Source organism: Rhipicephalus sanguineus, chromosome 9, assembly GCF_013339695.2.
Source record: "Rhipicephalus sanguineus isolate Rsan-2018 chromosome 9, BIME_Rsan_1.4, whole genome shotgun sequence".
In the NCBI taxonomy this organism is placed as follows: Eukaryota; Metazoa; Arthropoda; class Arachnida; order Ixodida; family Ixodidae; genus Rhipicephalus; species Rhipicephalus sanguineus.
This window is the reverse complement of record NC_051184.2, coordinates 107,672,945-107,695,539: the sequence shown is the minus strand read 5'-3', so window position 1 is coordinate 107,695,539 and position 22,595 is coordinate 107,672,945.

Sequence of the window (22,595 nt, the reverse complement as noted above, 5' to 3'; positions counted from 1 at the left end):
TTACCGCGTGCACAGAATCTTTGCCTAACTTCGAATTTCAAAACACTCTCTGCACAAAGGTTAGCGAGACTGTGGTGCAACACTCAAAAATCGTTGGCGAGCACTATCAACGTCTCAAGGCTCTTTCACGCTACTTGGACCCACTTTTTGCACCAAAAGGTCCTGTCGCGGACGCCAGAATAATTGTCACTAATCCCGCTTATCGGGGTGGCAATCGCCGGGCAATTCCAAGGGTGGACGTATCGACCCCCCGAAACGCACCACGAAAGTGCGGACAATTTAGAGTTGGTCCTTTTAGTGCACCAGTGAACGCCGGTCGTAGTCCAAAGACGGAGTCAGAGCCGAGAGTCGATAACGTAAACGAAATATATTCCCAGTTAATGCAGTACAACCTCACACACATGCACACTCGGCTGGTACCAGTTACAACTCAGATGTGTTAACACAACGGGAACTAAACGAACAGATCACGCGCTACAAATGCAATCTCATGAATTACAACTATTTAAGAACAGTTAAAGTCCCGAATATTCAACGGCGTATCCAGTCCACAATTCCTGGACGGTACTTCTAGGAGACACTCACGCCAACTGCAGCGCTGTCTGTCGAAGTTTCCTCCGTCGTCGTAACTCGTCACGGCTCACACGGCGTCGTCATCTGATTCTTCCAGATCGACGATCGACTGACCGCACAACATCATCAACACGTCTTCATTGGCTTACGAAGCCACAATCAGCACAACTTCGCCATCTCCCCACCGACTGACTCACTTCCTGACTGCTCGCTGGTTGTCGTGGCACGCTTTTATCTCCTCTTCCCCGGGTTCTAGAAGCGTCGGGAGCATTATTCGGCGTGCAGTACAGCCAAGGCTAAGGAACATTCTAACTTTTTCTCGCCGCTGCTACTCGCGGCGGCGTCGCTCGGAGATGCGTCATCCTTTCCCTCTAGAAAGATCCAGGCTTTGCCGGGCGTTTGATCTTAGACTGCTAGTGGGCGAGGGAGATGCGGCGCGTCGGCGTATTTTGATACTTCTTTTTTCGTCGTTCGCGCTTCTTGGACGAGCGTCGGGCGCGCTGCCGTTCGAAAGAGGCCGCGCGCGCGCTTTATTGACGCGCTTGTTTGTGACATGGGTTGAAGAAGGCACACTTCGAATTTTGTATGCAAGTGTGAGCGATTGTTCATGAGTTGATAAATATTCAAAGAACCGAACAAATAAAACAAACACACACACACACAATGCATTCCGAAATATTTCGTTGCCCGCATACGATAATGTGGAAGGGATTTGTATTGTACGCAATAGAGACCACCAGTTCAGAAGGATCTCTCACATGGCGATAGCCACATTAACGCCTGCCACCTGGTAGTTTTGAGCAAGACCACCAACTTGAAGGAAAAATGTGCGATGAGCAATAGTACATGGCCGAAATGACGTATTTGATAAATTGCTTGCGTGTATACGCGATTTCCTTTAAAACACTCTGTACTCTTCTTGGGAGACTGCGGAAAGCCGTGCCGCTTGTCTGGGAAATTTGATAGTACGCTTGTCATTAAGCGCTCTCCTATTTATTTCGTTAGCAAGTGGTGGTCGATTTACAGCACTGCGTGCTCTACTGTGGGAGAGCAGTAAGGTGTCTTTTATGCGGCTAGAGCGTCATTGGTAGCGGACATAAGCACTGTCTATGGGAGCCAAATGAATAGGAGCGAACACTGTCTGGTCATCAGTTTCAGGAGCAACTGTGGCGCAAGTTTCTTACATAATATTTTTCTGAAGTTATGCGCTTAATTATGAAAGTACCCTAAACTGTGGCAAGCAACGCAGCTTTTTTGTGTAAGAAACGCAAAACCTTAACTAAAATTCTAGATTGTTACGGGCAACACAAACGCCACTACAAACGCTGTTACTGCCACCACAAAGGCTGTCCGCTTGCGCTCGTGAGTGGTTGCTTACGCAAAGCAGCTGGCATAAAGAAACGGCAGGTGCGGTTCCGATGCAGAACATAGAATATTTCGTTGTGTACCCGCTCGCCTTGTGTTCTTTCTGTGAGTGTTAGCCCACATATTACAACCTTAGGCTCATTCCAATTTGAAGGCGAGAGGGAAGGCTTCAGATAAAAAGTTAATCAGGAACCCTTGACGTATCGGGAAATTGGGAGCAAGCGAAGCTTGGTGAATGTGTGCTTGACGTACTGCCTTTCTTTTTCTTCCTTCCTTCCTTTCTTTCTTTCTTTATAGGTAGCGGCCCTCCCAGGAAAGTTGTCTTCGCGTAGAATAGGCGTGGCGTCTTTCATGTTCTTTCCAGCGTTCATCAGCCCTTAGAACGGCCCAACGAAAGCACCACCGCCCGATCATGAAACACGGGTTAGAAATGAAATTTTGTCGAATTCGGAATCTTTACCTTCTTTTACCAATGAAAGCCAAGCACATGCGAAACTACGCTTGGCATGTGCGTGCAATAATAAATGCCAAGCATTTCTTAGCGAACCTTTGGCAGTTTGAGCGTTTCTATCTATCTATCTATTTCTTTATATCTATCTATCTATCTATCTATCTATCTATCTATCTATCTATCTATCTATCTATCTATCTATCTATCTATCTATCTATCTATCTATCTATCTATCTATCTATCTATCTATCTATATAGCCGCCTACGTCTGGGTGCTCTCATGATCGCCCCTTTAACTTGGTGTAGACCAAAATTGGAATGGGACGGTAAGAGGGTTTGACGAGCATGACTGTCGTGTCATGCAATGGATAATGTGAAAATCCTGCCGCGTACGTCATCAAACCATTTCCTCCAGACACATGTGGCACATACCCCGTATATGGTAAGCGTTTATGCGCCACGGGGGATTGACAGTTGATATCTTCCCAAGAATGGCGAGAACAGACATTGGTAATTAAAATGCGAAAGCGTTAAGAAAAACCGACATCGGCAGCGTTTACCCAACGAATGGAAAGGATAAGAATCCCAGCAGGAATCGAACCCAAGAATTCGCGTGGCAGTCAGGTGTTTACCACAAGGCACGCCAGGTTCATAAACTGGTTTGGAAAAACAGCCTATGCAGGCGTAATGTCGGAACAACGTCAGTTGTGTTTGGGGTACTGGCTATCTAATTTTACAAGAAAGCAATAAACACTACATATGTAGCTCCTACGATACACACGTCATATCAGATTAACGTCTGGGGTTCCAGTGTTGGCTCCGCTTTATAGCAGTCTAATAACATTGCATTTGTATTCCTATGATTCAGCAAGCTATAGTAAAGCATTGCTCGACCCCGGTAGAATACGCTAACGAAAGTTGCGCGCGATAATCACATGATTTCATCATAAAGTGCACTTAGTTCGATAATACTGACGTATGTACTCTAACGTGAGGGCTGACGTTACGTCGCACCATAAGTTACCCTTTAAACGCCAGTGTTCTCGACGTGCCTTGTAAGCCGACGATGTGCGCACAACTACTACACTTACAAAAACATGTCGATCCACCTCGTAACGCTTGGCTCAGACATAAAGTACAGCAAAGAATTACTCGCTGACTGCTTCGCATGTTGCCGATTTCCACAAGGCATGGGATCTGCCGAATTTTCTTGCCATGACACTCTCAGCTGTTGCTCAGTTGCACTGAAAGTCATTTTGAATGCTCTCTTCACATATTGTATACCGCATGCGGAACTACACAGAGCTGCCATGGTCCAGAGTTATGGTCGTTTAGATAATTTTAGAATAAGTCATCATACAGTACAAAATGCAGTTAATAAGTGTGCTAAGCCACCGGAGAGAATTTCTGTGCTCTAGACGAGATAGACAAACTTGGTGCTCTTTCATGTAATTCATTGTAACTGGTGGAATTCTCACGAATTAGGTTTGCGGAAAGGAGTAGCCGGAGCTATGTAAAAGCGCTATCATCTCCATAAGAACGGTTAAATAAAAGAAAAGACACCAAGAGCTAGACGGCTAGTGCGAATGCTTACAGCACGCTGCGTGGCAAGCAAGCGCTCTCTCCGCGAAAGGGCGTCTGCTACGCAGAAGGAAGGTAGGTGGCGCCACGTTCGAAAATAATGTGCAAAACACGGGAGACCGAGCAGGAACGAGAGCAGAAGAGGGGAGTGTCGTTACTTTACGGTGTTTCGGGGGCTTTTCCTTTGACTGCCCAATTTACATTCTATAGACACAAACACAAAGATGAAAAAGATGTCGCTGATATAAGAATGAGTTGTGCATTTAAAATGCTTAGATGAGTGATGAAAGCATTACTAATCTGAAAAGCGAATAACTAACCCGGTCGCCCTACGGATTTACATAGCAGGATAGATGGACCATTTCATCGATCCATATTAGACATCATGCATGAATTCATCTTTTTGTTTACGTGTGACGCGTCTCTTGTTCTATCATATAAATCTTCATGGCTCAGGGCAGTCTCTCGGATAAAAAAGTTGGAGAACATTCTATTTCATTCCAGATTACAGACATAGCCTTCAAGAAATTAACGATGTTTAGAAAATTATTTTGTACGAATTTAAACATCCTTCTAAAACGAATCTATCGCAGTTAAATAGAAGTCGAAGTGATGTTTCTGTTGTGCCATTGGACAAACATCCTCGTACACTGTTATTGCTACATGCACAATGACAGCGTTTGCTATGGCTTGCTTTCCGCGTGTCCGATCTTCCAGCTACAGCGACTGGCACAACGTGCCGTCCACTAACACGCTTCAGATGCGGCTGTCGTAATATGCCTACACCTGAGACAAGTCTCTCTGGCACCATAACCAAATCTACCGGGGCAGAGCATATGCCCATATGTTTCTTGGGCAAGTAGTCAGTTTGCACGCTATTTCGGGTTTAGCCTTGCAAGAGCATCCAACACGCGTTTTTCCAAGGTACCCTTTCTTAGGAACGCTTTCGCCTTATACCAATATTTGTGGAATAGCGTTGTCAGAAACTGCCCATCTATAACTGTTACAAAAAGTCTTAATATTTTATGGAGGAAGCATTGCAAGAAGAAGTACCTCGAATCATTGCTCAGTTCTCCAGCAGCGCAAATTACCTCATCTCTCAATATAACCCTAGGCCAACACTATTTATCACTTCATGGTTAAATGCGGGCTATATCCCGAAAAGCAGGCTGAAAAATGTCCGGTTTCCTGGCTATATATAGCACATTAAGCGGGAACTGATTAAGAGTGTACCACCAGCTCAAGACAGCGTGCAAAGATGCATTTTAAAGTAACGCTTTTTGTTTTATTTAGAGCGATAGAATATTCTGTATTGCGAAGGTACGCAGGAAGCAGTTTTATTGAAGCTAGTGGTTTCATTGCTAAAAGCAAAAGATGGCCAAGCAGGAATCGCTCAACTGCAAAACTTACGTCAACGCAACAATTAAGCCTTTTCCTAAATTTCGTTGCATAAGCAGTCGCTATTGCCGTAGACGCAATAATGTTCACGAGATTCTCACACTACTTTGACAGGGAATGCGACGGGAAGTAGCAATCTGGCTGCGGCCGGTGAGGAGGGCGCGTCTCGCGTTCCAAATTCCAAGGTAGGGAAACACACTCAGCATCTGCAGTGATCAAGAACTCTGTTTTTATAGCGAAGCTGACTTTGCGAACCCTGTGCCAGCGTAGTTCACTAAAAAAGGTTGCGCCACCGGGAGACAACTGTCATAACCACTGGGCTAGGCACACATGATTGCCCAACAGGAATTTATGGGAAACGTATGAAGGCGTTGTACCCACTATCACGTCACCAGGAGGAAGAGAGGAGCCTCCTGGGAGGGTGAAATTGAAGGAGGATATGTGATCGGTCGCAAAGAAAATGTTTGACTAAAATACGAGTGAGAGGAGGTAAAGGAATTGCGTTAGCGGGAATTATGTCAACCGCAGAGGAGGCAGATAAACCCCCACGTCCGCCTTGCATGCTGGCGGAGTGGGCACTGATGTAACATCTTCCTCTGTGGGTGCGAAGCGCGTAGAGCTGCTTTATGTGGCAGCTGTAAACCGTTTTGCTTACCAAGGAAGTTAGTCAGTGCCCTGGTCATTAGGCGCTGTCTTATTCATTTTACTTCCTTGGTTGGGTGTGTGACGGCTTGGAGTACTGCTAACTATGGGCACACTGCGCTTGCATAGGCGTCTCCACCAGCGCGGCGGCGTTCAGCGCCAACGCGGCCGTTTCCGCGTTCCTGGGGTGATAGCGTTCCCTCCCAGACCATACGCGCGGCTGCTTGGGCAAGCAGGGTGTCGTCTTGATGCGTTCTTCTGCAACTGCTAGCTGGTTTTCAGACGGTGGAAGGTTTGGATACAGTTTTCAGATGTGTAATCATTGATAAAACCAGGCTTCTGTACGAGGTAGGTTATGTACATAATGTTAAACAACTTGTCTCTGCGGACGGAAGCGTGGTGACAAGTAAGCTTTTGTCTCAGACGCGCATCAACGCTCCGTCGGAGGCCATCAAGTTGACTGTAAATGAGCAATTATGTTCAATGGTCTCGTTTTATTTTATTCTGTTTTCTTGTTTTCAACATCTTTCAAAAAAGATGCGTCATTGACGCGACCTGCGACTGCAGAGAAGGCGTAAGGGGTTAGTGCAAGCACGCTGCGGCAGTGGCCGTGTACCTGCAGAGATACAGAAACCTGATTTTAGGACGAAGATTTTGTTATGTAAAGCTAAAAATAACATACGAACATGACAAACGCTAAACCGGTACACCAGCCCTAAATATATAAACTGGGAATCGAACACGTCTAGAAGGAAAGCAACATTCATCGCTGTTAATCCTAAAAACATGCATAAATGATACCGCACCATTCGTGACGTTCACATGAGCGAGCTGTTCCAGCCTTCTTTTAAGGAGATGGAAAAATCGTTGGGAGGTTGGCTCCGTGCTCCTGTTCACTGGCCTTAGCATTGCCCACGAAAAGCCTACTGCAAATTTTGCTATTTTCTGTGGGCTCCAAGTCTATTCCATCAACGCTGTGCGTGAAATAAGAGCTAGAATTAAACAATGTCTTTACCATACCGATTCAGCTTGAAAAAAAAACATCGCCATTTGGAGGCCATGATTAATGGGTCTATCACAATTAGGGTAGGTCGAAAACAATGTTTCATTCCATGGGTGCCTCTCCCATGGGATAAACGTAACACCAGGTACCGAATAAAATGACAAAATGTCTTACTTCTCTCGGCAAACAAGTTGTATCCAACGTTGTCGTTTCTTTTTCTTCGAGTGAGCCTTCGAGAAGCGGTAAGAGTTTGTTCCAGCTGAATTGCTGCAGGTAGTGTGACAGCCCACAACACAACAAACCTTGCTGCTGAGGCGCTGAGCCATGGAACGACGCCCCCCCCCAAAAAAAAAAAATAATTAAAAGAAACATTTCGCAAAACTGCTCAAAAAGACAAAGGAACTGGCGCGAACGTTGTCACCGGCCGCGGCGTTCGAAGGCTGCCATCACCCCAAGGACGCGCGCGCCGCCGCCAGGGGCGTTCCCGTCAGCGGAGAGTTAGAAGCGCAGTGTGCCCTTACTATGGGAGAGCAGTGAGCTCTCTCGCTCATATTTTTGCCATAAGCGCAGATTGGAACGCAGACCATCAAGTGTCAATGGAGCCGAATGATGATGATGACGATGTCCTCTTCATGATGGCGCTCACCCACAAAAGGGGATGGGCCGAGGACTGGGCGGCAGGATACATAAGGTAGACACCTACGAAACTAAACAAATCTGTATATTTAGGTTAAGAATGAAACATCGAATAAATGAAATTGTTGAACGACGAAGCGGTCAATCTACCGTTTGGGTTTCTAAGATAAATATGACTGATTTTAAATCAAGATTATGAACAGAGAAAAATAACATGGTATTCTTTTTGTCTTATTTATTTAACCGAATACTGCATAGCATCCCTGTGGCTATAACCTAAAGAAGTTGCAGCAAATGATAAAATTACTGGAACATTTATTAAGCAAGACCCACAGAACAATGGCCTTCGTTTTTAGCACTGACTATTGCGCAAGTTTCTGAGATAACTTTTTCAAAATGATGTCGAGTTCAGCGGGAAACGAGGTTATCTTGCATTAGAAATGCCGAGCCTTATTTAAAGCTCTCGATTATTACGGTGACCATAGCTACAAGGCCGGGACTACCGCAACAAAACCTGTACCCCAGCGCCCGAGTCAAACGACTGTTCTTGACTCGGGGCAGCTTAGCTAGAGAAACGGCAGGTGTGGTTTGGTTGCTTGGTGAAATTTTATTAATTGTCCTGAGAGACGCGACTAGCGCCCGGTGGCCTCATCCCTTGTTGGGTTGGGCAGGCTAGCTGAAAAGAAATAAGCGTGGGTCTGCTATTGAAAACGGCAGAAACCAGCAGAGCTAGGTTAGCCGCTGTTGCTTGATCTAACTTTTTGCGGGCCCTCCCCAAGCTACGCTGATCTTTGGCGCTTGTGATAGAAGAGCAACCCTTAAGTCTTTATTCCCTCCGAGAAATTGCTCAAGAACCGCTACGTCACTTCCTTTGTTGCACTGCGAGAGAAGAGGATCGCTGAAGTGAGCGTGCAGGGAACGCAAGCTCAGAAACATGTCTGAACATGCCCACGCGACGACCCCGTTGGACCGCTAGCATAGCGTTGCTGCGCCGCCACAGATGCGCGCGTTTGTGTTGTGAACGCCCTTTGCGCGTGCATGGCACGAACGTCAACCTCCTTGGCCTCATCGCCGCTCGAGTTGGCCTTCTCCGCTGGAATTAGACCCGTATTCTTAAACTACCCTTATACTTATCCATTGACTTATTTACCTTTTCGGCACATGAGCGTGTTTTGTAAACGAGCCTTATGCTTTGATCCAACGTTTCCTTAACATTATCGCTTTGAAAAGGAAGCGTTTCCTAAGGCAGGCCGACAGGTATCTTAAAGCGCCACTTCTGCAGCGACTTATGGCTATTCGCGCAAGTAGCTTTACAGACGCAATCGTTTTAGCCGCACTTTTAGGAAAAGGCGACTTACGCGATGGGCGTCCATACGCGCAATTAACGCTGCGAGTGATCGGGAACCGGCAAAATCCCATGGAAGAGTTCAGCAAAGGTGTGTTCCTAAAGAGATTCCGCTTTTGGAAGCGAGCCTTTCTTCAGCTTCTCCGCGAGCTCCCGCTGGAAACGAGGCCCCGCTACGGTGGTTTTACAGTACCATTACTTCTTCAGCTACTGGTGGCGCATTGTTTACAGCACAGCCAATTTTAAAATCGTGAATGATGACTGGGTGTACATATACCAGGCCACAATTCACCGCATAAGGAAACATGGGAAAAAGTTGCTGCTGGCACATTACGAAAGTGGACGTGTTTCCCTGCAGAATGATAATTTTTAGAGAGCAGATCTTAGGCGGCCCGTCTTGCTTTGAGCAGTGTCGTCGTCGCCGTTGCCATCGGTGGCGTAACCGATACACATAAAAAATAAAAGGGCGTCACGTCGGGCATGAAGTCGCGTTAGCCTATTAAATGCTAAGCATTTCTTAGCGAACCTTTCCCACTTTGAGCGTTTTTATCAACGTATCTATCTATCTATCTATCTATCTATCTATCTATCTATCTATCTATCTATCTATCTATATCTATCTATCTATCTATCTATCTATCTATCTATCTATCTAGCCGCCTGCGTCTGGGTGCTCTCATGATCGCCTCCTTAACTTGGTGTAGATCAAAATTGGCATGGATGGGTAAGAGGATTTCACGAATATGACTGTCGAGTCATGACACAAATAACGCGAAAAAAATCCTGTCGGGTACGTCGTCAAACCCTATCCTCCAGACACGTGTGGCAGATACCCGTCTACCACGGACCGCGGTGTACGTGTATGCGCCACAGGTGATTGACAGTTTATATCTATCCAGCAACGGCGAGAACAGACATTGGTAATTTAAATGCGAGATCGTTAAGAAAAACCAACATCGGCAGTGTTGACCCGACGAATGGAAAGAATGAAAATTAAGATCCCAGCAGGAATCGAACCCAAGCCTTCTGCGTGGCAATCAGGTATTTTACTACAGAGCCACGCCAGGTCCATAAACTGGCTTGGAAATACAGTCTCTGCAGGCGTGATGTCGGTGCAACGTGAAGTATGGTTATGGTGCTGGCTAATTTTGCAAGAAAGCAATAAACACTACTTGATACGCCTTCGATGTGTACTCCTGCGATACAGGCGTCATATCGGTGTGTGGTTTCAGTGTTGGCTCCGCTTTTATAGCAATCTAATAAACATTGCATTTCTATTCCTATGATTCAGGAAGCTATATTGAAACATTGCTCGACCCCGGAGGACTACATCAGCGAAAGTTACTTATGGTATTCCCATCATCAAGCCGTAAAGTGCACTTACTCCGCCAGAACGACGCAGTGTCCTCTTCATTTCTTACAAGGCTGGGCAATGGATTCATGCTGCGCGAGGATGATACCACAGTGACTGACAGCCGCTTTGTAGAGTAGGCTACGTAGGCGAAATACGCCCAGGTAGTCTCCCAGGTTGCCAGCGACGAAATACGCCCAGGTTGCCAGCGACCCCAGGGCAACGACACCGAAGGCTAGCGGTCGACTGGCGAAAGGCCTAAAATCCGAGCAGGGACTGCAGCAACACCTCACGCAAAACCGCCTGCGACACACTGCCCTGAGGCAAAGTCGGATTGAATCAGGGCAACTCTCGGCGACCTATCGGCGACACATAGCAATGCGGAACGCCCACCCGAGGACGACAACTCGACTCCCAGCGGCGCCTGCTTCCCATCACCGCAATGAGGGAGGCAGTGAGGCCTCTCTGGGACCTCAACCATTGGCCGAGGAACCAACATCCAAATACCGGTGCACGCCAGACGACACTACCGAGCTCAATGCTACTGGCCGTGCACAGGCCAGTAGCATTGCACAGTGCACAGGCCAGTAGAACACCTCGAAACCACACCATCGGTGCAGGGACCGAAGATTAACGCCTGCACAACTCCAATTACTAACAGGTATGATCTCCGGAGGCATTGTGGCTCTGCTCGTCGCGTTCCCGCGGATTGAGATAATGGCCGTGCAATCCACCCGATACCCTCGCCCTCAGACTGTACAGCGACTGCTTCACATGAAAATTCGTTAAGCTTTCTCAAAATTAGTAAATTGGTAGATAAGCGCGTACGGCATGGCCTTCATGTCAAGACGCTCAAAACTTATACAGAAGCTGGTGTTCTACCGAGAGGCTTGCGCGTATCGCTGACTCCATCTATGCATAATCTATCCCCGACTGAAATCATAACATGGAAAAACATTCTGAATTCGGCCTCACTGGATCTAACCAAATTATTAGCTGAACATTGTGAGAAAACGCTGCTGTCGCTGAGGGTCGAGGAACGTTGGGCTAGGAATATGGGTACCCTTTCCGCACCACAGGCCACTGAACTAGTTATTTTCGAAAGAAATCTAACTGATAATATAACCGCTATGAAATCTAGAAAACTAACTCGCGATGGCATTACATCACACAGGGCTTCAACTCACACAGACACGCCACCTGTACCAGCATTAGGCTGCCACAATAAAAAACCAAACTCAACAAGCTTGCCCAGACATCGAAAAGATCATAATAATGCGGGCGAAAACATAATCAACTTATCCGACACCGAGCTCACCACGGATGAGCGCTCAGTATTGTCTCGCGAACTTACATTCTGCCCAAATAATGGAAGATACGCGGAATTTGCGCTTTGAAGGGATCTTGATAATTTTACACGAAATTTACGCTTAGCAGAATTCCTCTCCAACCAATCGCAGAATAGAAAACCAGAATTCCATGAGACCACAGGGAGACAGTGGACTCCGGACACCCAGAAAGACAAACACTTAGATATATATATATTGAAGCGGTACAAAGGGATATTATAGAAGCTTATAAGGCTAGTAAACCGGGCACCTCTAACTTATCTAGAAAGGAGCAAGAATCACATTGTTATAAAGCCAGCTGATAAGGGCGGTGGAATAGTCGTTCTCAACAAGGAGGACTACATCAAAGAAGGCGTACGGCAATTGCAGGACAGGAAATTCTATAAATTCCTTGATTATGACCCAACAAAACAGCACAAAGAATTGATTACTGCGACCCTCCAGGACCTCGTAAAACCGGGTGCAATAGACATCAAGCTCTGCCAATCACTCATTCCCGCTCGCGCCACACCTGGACGTTTCTACATGCTACCAAAATTAAACAAAAAAGGCAACCATGGAAGACCTATAATATCAGGAACGCGGACACTTACTGAACCAATATCTGGCTACATTGATTTCTTGATTAGGGACTTTCCGCCTCGGCATTCATCGTACCTGCTTGACACAAACCACTTCTTGAGAGTAATTGAAAATCTTACAATAATGGAAGGTGCTTTTCTCGCCACACTAGACGTCACGTCACTATACACAAATATACCACATCATGATGGCATTCAGGCTCTTGTCAAATCCTACAGGGAAAATGCACCGCCCTCTTCTCCACACCCGATTGTCCTTGAAACTCTAGCCAAGATCGTCCTCGAATAAAACAGCTTCGAATTCGGCAACCAATATTTTCTTCAAATAAATGGAACGGCGATGGGAACTAGAATGGCGCCGAACTATGCCAATATATTTATGCACGAGATCGATTCCAGTTTTCTGTCAACATATCCCACGAGCCCCGCCTTCTATAAGCGGTACCTGGATGGCATATTTCTTATTTGGACGGGCACTGAAGAACAACTAATTAAATTTATAGATGTATTTAACAACGTTCATAAAAACATTTCTTTCACGCATACATATTCTAGAACTGAAATTAACTTTCTTGATGTTAACGTAAGGGTGGAAGGGGGTAAACTGATAACTAGTGTTTACAGGAAACCTACAGACGCGCAACAATACCTCCACTTCAAGAGCTGCCGTCCGCGGCCTTGCAAAACCAGCATCCCAAACTCCCAGGCACACCGATTTAGGACAATATGCTCTGAAACAAAGGACTTCAAAGAGAACACGGACCGCCTACGTAACGTCCTTATAAAGCAGCATTATCCACCTCCAATCATCGACGATGCAATACAAAAAGCAGCGAATCTGAACCGCCACTATATCCTACATAATCAGAACAAAGAACGTAAAGGGGAACGAAGCAACCTATTTCTTACATTCACTAGTAACGCGCCGAATGTTAACAAAATTCTAACAAAAAGCGTTTCAATATCATTGAACAAAGCGACCGCCTCAAAAAGCTCTTCGCTGTTCTGCCGCGGGTGGTATACAGACGCCCGAAAAATGTGAGGGACTATGTAGTACACTCTAAAACAAAAAGAAGAGGACAAGTTGGCTGTCATCCCTGCGGGAAAAGTAGATGTCAGGTGTGCAAGCACATGCAAACAACCACGATAGCTAAAAGTACGCATGGTAGTTTTACACACACCATACATGGTGACCTTGACTGCGACTCCCCAAACGTTGTCTACCTGTTGGAGTGTGCAATCTGCGCTTAACAATACGTTGGACAAACTGGTACAACTTTCCGAATCAGATTCAACAACCACCGTTCGCATGTGAACACACTACCGAACCTTCCCCTTTCCAAACATATTAAGTCAGAAGGTCACAGTATCGATTCCATTAAAGTAACACTACTCTAAGGAACTTTCCGCTCTCAGAGAGAACGTGAACAGCCGTGAAGCGTACTTAATACACAAATTCAACACCGTTGAACATGGAATAAATCAACATCCGGGTGCTCTTCCTGTTTTACGTGCCTGAAAGCACAAATAGTACTTTAAATGAAACTAACATCAACCCAACAAGATACGCAGCAAAGATGCATGTGTAAGGCAATGCCTTCGGTGATCGTACCTGCCGTGTTTTTCACCCTTTGATGTGTGCCGTCTTTTACCTTCCCCTGCCTCGTAGTGTGCAGCTCTTGGAGAGAGCAGCAACCGATCAATCTAAGCAAAGCCCCGCCCTTCTCTCCCTTGTTGTCCCTACCTCCTTTTTTTGTTTTCTTTATTTCCCTTCAGTGGGTCCTTGACCGGAAGTCGCTAATGTCACTCAACGTGTTCGTTCTCGCTTTGGAAGCGGGCGTCGTTTATCAGACAAACGAGCAGGCTCGACAAGTTAGACGGTAGACAAGACTCTTTTGGCATGGCCCAAAAGTACAATACGCCGCGTCAACAGGGCTCACCGACACCCACTTAACCCCCCACCCCATTTTGTTTCTTTTCTCCAATCAGCCGTTTTCAATCGCACACCGGCTGCTTTTAACTTGAGCCGGCTCTGCGTCCAGCCCTACGGGACAGCATAGAGCGACGACTTTTAACAATGAGTAATAGCCGCCGCATAAGTATAAGCTCTGTCGCGAAGCACTCCGCTGTTGGCGGCGGCGTGTTACTCCTCGCTCCTGATGGGCCCTAAGCAAACGTTTCCCCCTCCCGCTCCTTCTCTCTCTCTGTCACCTCCTTCCCCTCTCATTTGATGTCCATATAAACACGGAAATATGCACGAACATTTCTTCTTGAGAAAAGTCAGGCTCTGACCGAAACAGCGACGTAATAAATGAAGTTTTCTTGAAGTGCCACCAAAGGGCAACCTCTCCTTCAACTATACATATATATATATATAGATGCTCAAGCGAAGTGGACAAACGAACGAAAAACGAGGTGGGCCGGCCGCAACGTTGGCAATAAAGCATCGTTTTTCGTTCGTTCGTCCACTTCACTTGAGCATCTATAATTCTACCGAATCGAGAATGACCATATATATATATATATATATATATATATATATATATATATATATATATATATATATATATATATAAGCCCCCAAAAATTAATTAAGAAAAATCCTTCTGAAGCGCGGAATCGAACCAGGGACCTCTCGCTCCGCAGCACGTGGCGCTCACCACTACGCTACGAAACGCAGATCCTCCATGTAGATAACCGTGAGCGTTATATACACACCCTTTACCGTTGGACGGCCTCAGAGGCGGCCGGTGCTTATAAGCGTTTCTTCATTACCAGCGAGATGACGCGAGGAGCGCAACGGGCGCGGTGGGTTTTATGTCTTATGCTTCCCCGCGATGTCCGTGCTGAAGTCACAGAGGGTACGAAGGTCACTTCGCTCACTGTAGCGGCCGCGTTTGCGAAACGGGCGCGCTGTTCAAACAGAAACAAGCAACAACTGCGACATTTAGTGCGCGCTCGTCCTGTGTGTACCTGTTCGTTCGTTTCGTGCGTCCTGCTTTATGTTTCAGCAGTGTTCTTCAAGTATCGAGCTGTGACGCATGCAAGAAGGTTAAGACGCATGATAGTTCGCGCTCGTCCTGTGTGAGTTCTTTCCGTGCGCCCTTTGGGCTCGTGCGACGCGCTGGCAATTTCGAGCTGCTTTCCGTTCTTAGCGTTGCATTCCAATTTGTTGCTATCGCATTCATTGCTTCGCCGTTGCGGCGAGACTGTGACTTTTTTATTGCCGTAGTTACAACACTGAAGTTCAAAACAAAAAATAAATATCCCCTGTGATGTCCTCGCCCTTATTGTAGCGTTGCTTCCATTTCATTGTGCCTGACCATGAAACGGGGCCCTCTCGAACAGCTCCCGTTCCCTCGTTCACCCCAGTAACTCCGGCACTCGTGGGTGTGTAGACCAAGAAGACCAAAAAGAGTTTCAACTGCGGACACACGAAAGGGAACAATGTCTTTTCCATTTGTTGCAAGCGTTGCGCTGCCAATCACGTGGATGACGGTCTGATTCCCGGGTTGGCGAAGGAGAGGCAAGAGAGCATTGTGCAATGAGAAATAAATGAAAACAAATAAAAAATTGGGGGACGCTTAAGCTTCGCCTTTAAGAGTCGAACGCGATAGCAATATCCTGTCCCTAGTGCGCACTTCGAACACTACGAGTGTTGAACAGAATGCGCGAAATAAGGCGTGTGCCTTATGTAATGGGTAGCATGCTTTAAACCAGGAGCAATTATGCGCGAGAACCTTTTTCGAAGCTGCGATACACCCACTACGTGGTCTTAAGGGAATACGCGCAGTAATGTGTGTGCCTTTTGTAATGGGTGGCTGTCTTTCAACCACCAAGTCGTTATGATATTGACGTGGTGTGACTCCTGATGGCAATGTACGCTTGTACCATGCAATATTACTGCCATATTACATCTCGTACTCTGACACCTGTATACAGGACGCGTATTTTTGGGAAGCATGAAAGTTACTTTCAGAGCAACTCCAAGCATAGGCGTGGCTTTGTGGTAGAACACCTGCTTGCCACGCAGACGGCCTGGGTTCGATTCTCACTCGGCCCCAGCATTTTTATTATTTTTTTTGTTTGCAGCTTTTTCGATTTTTCGGTCACGGACAAGATGATGATTTTTCGCTCACAACCAACGGTGCCAGCGCCGACGCCGACGGCGGAATTTCTGCGACACGAGCTCTTTAACGCTACCGCGTTAATAAGAGTAGTAGGCCTATGTCAGGCGCACACACGCCAAGATTCGCTTACCTCCATTTACCCCGTACAGTAAGAGCTGCTCAATTTTCAAGCGAGGCTTGTACCGACCAATTTGTGAAGTTAGCGATAGTGGTGCCTCGATAGACCCCCCTCGCTTAGAAACCCTCCTCACCCACAGCCTAGCGCATCAAAGAAATAATAAATCAAACGCAATAAATTTTCTTTCAGGTGCTGGGGTTTGTAACACGGCTCCCCCCTATTTGAAAGCGAGTGCCTTGACCACGAGGCCATGCGCATATGCTCGTTCAGAGCAAGATGAACTGAAGCATACGAATCAGTGGCTTAGGCAGAAAGTTTTTTCGGGGGGAGGCGGGCACGCCCTTTATCCGACGTGGGGTCCGGGTGGACCCCCCGTCGGAAGTGTGGTCGAGTGTCATTTGTTTCTCTGTATACCATGGCAGAAAAAAATTTCGGGTGGGGGGTGCACTGGCCCATTGTGCCTCCCCCCTTCCCCCCCGGCTACGCCACTGATACGAATGCGGTATACCGAAGGTGCAAAAAACAAATAGGAAGCAGTAAACTTCATGTGGGCGCTTCATTGAAACATTTCATGTTGGCGATCTGCTGGAAGACGCGGAAAGTGGATATCAGGAATTGCACAACTGGAGAAAATTCCGACATCGAACAGGATGATTTCCTTACCCGCGTTTGCATGATCGCGTGATGGACCTTGCGTTGGACCGTTCAAGAGGCTGACGAACCTTGAAGAGAGCACGAAAGACGCCAAGCTGATTGAGTCCGAAAATGGCGTTCCGCGGACGAGCGGAACCTATAACTAAAATGAATGCTTGCATTGCGCAATGCGAAAGCAGGAAAGAAAGAAAAAAAAGGAAAGACAGAAATAAATTAGGAAAGGAAGAAAGAAAGAAACAAAGAAAGAAAGAAAGGAAGAAAGAAAGAAAGAAAGAAAGAAAGAAAGAAAGAAAGAAAGAAGAAGGAAGAAAGAAAGAGAGAAAGAACGAAAGAAGATCACTACATCAGGCCTGCATTCACCAAGCTTCGCTTCCTCCCATTGGCCGATAGGGCAAGGCTTACCGACTTTATTTTTCATCTCAAACCTTCCCTCTGGCATTCGATTTGGAATGACCACGAATTAAGGTTGTAATATGTGGACTACAGCTCACAGAAAGAACACAAGGTGAGCGGAACCGCAGCACAATCTTCGCCGTTCTTTACACCAACTGCGTTTGGGAAGCAACAGCTCACGGGCGCAAGCGGACAGCGCTTGTGGTGGTAGTCTCATCATTGTAGCTGCGCCTGCCCCTAACAATCTAGAATTTTACTTAAGGTTTTGCGTTTATTGCGGAAAATAGCTGGGTTCCTTGACATAGCTTAGATTACTTTCACATTAGGCGCAAATTTTCAGAAAAAAGATTACGTAAGAAACTTGCACCACATCTGCTGCTGAAGCTGAAGACCAGACACTTGTCGCTCCCGTTCATTTGGCTCCATGAACGATATATGCTGCAAGTTTTCAGTGAGCTTACTGCTCTCCAATACTAGAGCATGCAGTGCTGGATATCGACCACCAGTTACCCAAACAAAAAATGTCGTCTAAAGACGATAGAAGAGGCCGTGAGATATGGACGCAATCTGGCAATTCGTCGGGAAACATGAGTTCGGTGTTGCGGGCTGGTAGTCCCGGCGCAGCGGCAGGTGAAGACCGGCGGTGACCAACGCGACTGGCGAGGACGCCGGCCAGCCCGAGCACGCGGTTTGGCGCGATGCGCCGAAGGAGAAGAAACGGCCGCACTCAACGAGTACTCTCCACAAACTCTCTTATTTGCACGTCGCCTGGGTAAATCAGGAATGCGAGAGCGGCGCCCCCTGTCATTTGTACAATGCAAAAACCGAAACACAACCTGAGCTTGTGCAGAGGGCACGGAGGAAGACAATTTACAGCGCAGCTTAAGCAACTAGGGTCTTTAAAATTGCGTATCTATGTATTTTCTATTAAAGGAACACACCACCTAATACTTGCCTAATGATGTTGCGCCTCAGATATGCGTAATATTTACTTTTTGATCGACAACGTTCACAAGTAGGAACAGCCGTACCAGTTCAAGATGGGTGGGCGGTAAGCAAGTGATTCAACTGTGGCCGTGTGACTGAATCGGGTGACGTGCCGACAAACAGAAAGACAGGCAGAAAGACAGACCAAAATTTCTGCGTTTAAGTTCCCCAAGAAAGACTATCGTCTTTAATAGGGGAACGCCTAATGATAAGCGTACTATCTAATTTCCTAGACATGCGTGGCGGCTTACCGCAATGCCGCAAGAGAGTACATACAGTTTTAAATGAAATAACGTAAGCTTCGCAATTTTGGTTGCCAAGACGAGGACGGAGTGAAAACCGACGATGACAGCCGCTGTCTTCTTCGGCTGTAACTCGGTCCTTCTCAACTGTTTTGTGTGTTAGATGCTGAAAACACACTAAGTGTTTTACCATTTGTTTTATAGCTCGCGACAACTTTCTACGGCAGCACAACCAACTCTGCCGAGCTGAAGCGTGCACGTTTTCAATGCGCATCTGCATGTATTCCTCGAAAGTAATTCTTTCTAGATTACGTAGCATGAAGGAAAACATAATAGTTACTTTTTTCTTTCTTATGTTGAATAATTTTCGCGTTGCGAGAAGCTGATCCCGTGAGCGATTTTTCTCTTCTTGCTGTTTCTAGTTTTTCCGGCGTCGGTATTGCGCTTTCCGCCTGCTCATCACAACAATGGCGAAGATGGGTCAAAGTACGCACACTTCGAATTTTTTTAAGCAAGTGTGAGCCACATGATACAAGCACGTCAAAGATGGCTTAGAGTAACACGACGCATCAGGGTTATGGGGGGAGGCGTTACTATAAGAGAGATGAGAGCGCATTACCAGGACACAATTACCACCATGCTTCGACGATGGATAGTTGATGTCGATTATGCCGCGTTCATATCCATTATACGGTCTGCAGCGTATATTTCCCCTCCACCTTTCGCTTGTCTTCATCCTCGATTCCCGTACCCTCCCTGCATACGACAAGGTTTGCTATTGTACGGCGCCGGAGGTGGCGCTAGTGATTAGCTACTTATGCGACGGCACATGCGGGCGCTCACAATGCAAAGAAACTAAGGAAATGGTTTGTTGTTTTCACGTAGAACTTGCAGTTCAATAAGTCCCGCTTTGTCGTCGCTTCGTAATGCAGAATATTCGATACCCGCCACAGTGGTCTAGGCGTTATGGTGCTCGACTGTTTACCCGAAGTTCACCGGATGGAATACCAGCCGCGGCGGCCGCATTTTCGTTGAGGGCGAAAATGCTTGAGACGCGTGAACTTGGATTCAGATGCACGGTAAAAGACTACAGGTGGTCGAAATTTCCGGAGTCCTCCACTACGGCGTTTCTAAAAATAATGTCGTAGTTTTGGTATATAAAACCCCAACAAGTGTTATACTAAGGCGAGGACCTTAGATGCCACTTCGAACGCGAAAATAGACTGGCGTCCCGCATTGGCGTTCCCCATCGGCGGTGTCAGAACGAGCGATCCAAAAAATCAATATAACGTGATGACGTCATTGAACATCATTGATGATATCCAAAGACCCCACCACGATGAGGAGGAAGGTGGCGATGAAGCAACACCTTGAAAGTGAAAAAAACTATTTACAGTCTCTTGTCGAGTTCTGTCTCGCGCTTTCAGAATATTACGATGCTGACGTTGTCGTGGTCCAAACAGAATTTTTTGTGAAACTTGTTGCTTCGTAGATTTCAACAAGATGGTGGCCATCGAATTTATTTGCGTGATATATCACGGGCAGACGCACAAGAGGTCTTCAGTAGTCTCGAGAGTGCCACATATCTCGCAATTCGCACTCTCTTCACGGTCGATAAGGCGTAGGTAGCGACGACTGAACACCACACCTAGTCGTAATCTGTGCAGTAATATTCCATTGCCCATTTTCATGGTACGCGATATCCTAACGTGCATGTCTGGGCTGAGTTCGTGATTACGGCGGTGACGGCGAGTTGTTAAAGACGAATATGCTGTCGTAGTTTCGCGGAGGAGTGTATACACAACGGTTAGTACCCGGTCGTGACAATGAAATGTGTAATAATGTGGCGTTATCGTGAACCATCTTTGCCTCCGCATCGGCTTACTCGTTTCCATGAAGGCCGCAGTGCACTTGCATCCACTGATACCTTACAATATGGCCAGTTCGTGTGGTTAGGTCACTTATTCAGAAAGGAAATAATACGGTCCACGTTTAAGCACCGAATCTATTACCTAAAGCGCTGGCTTACAGTTACAAAATATAGTCCAGTTACGAGGAGCCGGCATCGATATTAACGAATTACCTAGCGGATGGCCACTATATCTGCCGCCGTCGATGTTGTGCGGTGGTCTAGACGGAAGCGTTCGCTGCTCCTCAAACTTGGTATGACGAACGCCGCTGTTGAAGCAGTGGTTAACGCAGACCCCACAGTAAACACATCAATGATCAACGTCGAAGCGTCCAACTTAAGGAGGATTGCATCCGCCGCGGTGCGTTGTGGTGCTGCTGTAGAGTTCTGAATTATTTGCCATGCAGCCGTAGAAAAGCCCGAGAAAAAAATAAAAAGCGGTTGCCAAATAATTTTTATAGAGTGCAGCTGTTTAGGCGTGGCAAAATTTCACTGTCGTCCTGCATTCACAAGTTGAGCAAAGAAGAGCCACGTTAAGACAGGTGTAGCCAGGTCTAGTGTAGGTGTAGTCAGGTCTATGGCAAGGCACGCAGAGCCAACAAAGCATAATATGAATAGCCAGGCATTGGGAAAGGAAAGTGAGGGAGAGGATGACTGAGTTAACGGTGAGCAGCAGGAGGGAAAAGAGGAGTTGAGAGGGTAAAAGATAGCATAGCCATGTACAGTATAGCATATAGCAAGGGGTGGAGAGAGAAGTGAGGGTAGGAAGAGTGATGTGAGAGCGAGGATGGGGGAAAGGAGAAGATAGGTGGTAGAGCAGAGCCCAGACATGCATAGTACAGCATAGCAAGGGGGTTGGAAAGACAACAAAGGGCAAGGAAGAGTGGTTTGAGAATGAAAAGGAGGGCAATGACGAGGGAAGAAAGTGAAGCAAAGCAGAGCTTGTATAATGTATTATAGCATGTGCGCGGCAAAAGAAATTGCGGGTAAGGAGGAGGTAAAGGAGGAGGGGAGAAAGTAAAGCATAGGAAAACCTTGTAGATTATAGTGTTACTCGTGCGCTCGTGTTGTTGAGTCTTCTTCTCTGTATTTCGTCTTTCGCGCTGTTTCAAAATATACCCAAAGCAACTAGCCCAACTCTATAATATAGTCATGGGGCCGCAAATTAAATTCTGCCACAGTGGTCTTGGCGTTATGGCTACATATGGCAAGCTATGCTAGCATATAAACACTCAAGCAGAAAGCCTCATAATAAGGCGTGCTCAAACGCAAGCCGCACGAAGCTCACTTCGTGCGGCTTGGGGCCCCAAGAGCTTGGGTACCCAGCAATAAAACTCTCTTCTATCACGGCTTTGGAATTGAAACCATCAGAATTCACATTCTGTCCTCACTCTAGATGTTCTTTATCATCCTGATGCCGTGACACCCATCGCTCATGCTCCTTGAGGCCGCTCAGTCGATTCTTATCCTCGTGCGTGTGGCACCGCGTCCCTTACGCAAATGTATAACTACTATCTACGCCATTGCTGACACCCGTTATTTTTACGAACCTTTCTTCCCGTACATTCATAGTTCGCCGGCGTTATCGATGCTTCATATGTTCTGGCGACACTAAAACTATTTTAGAATCGGATGCTATTGTTGGTCAAGAGATGAAGTGCTTGGGCATCCGCCTTCTATATCGATGGTGTACTAAGCTCAATTTCCGAAAAACAGTGGTAGTACTCGCTTCCCAATGGGAGCATGCGTCTCCACTAAGTTAATCCAAATTTCAAATGCACACCGTTTTCAGTTGCGCGTAGGGTGCGTCGTTCATGATAGAATAAAACGATGCGTTGCTGCCTTTTCCCGGCCGGGATACGCCTTTCGGCCCCAAAAAAATTATTG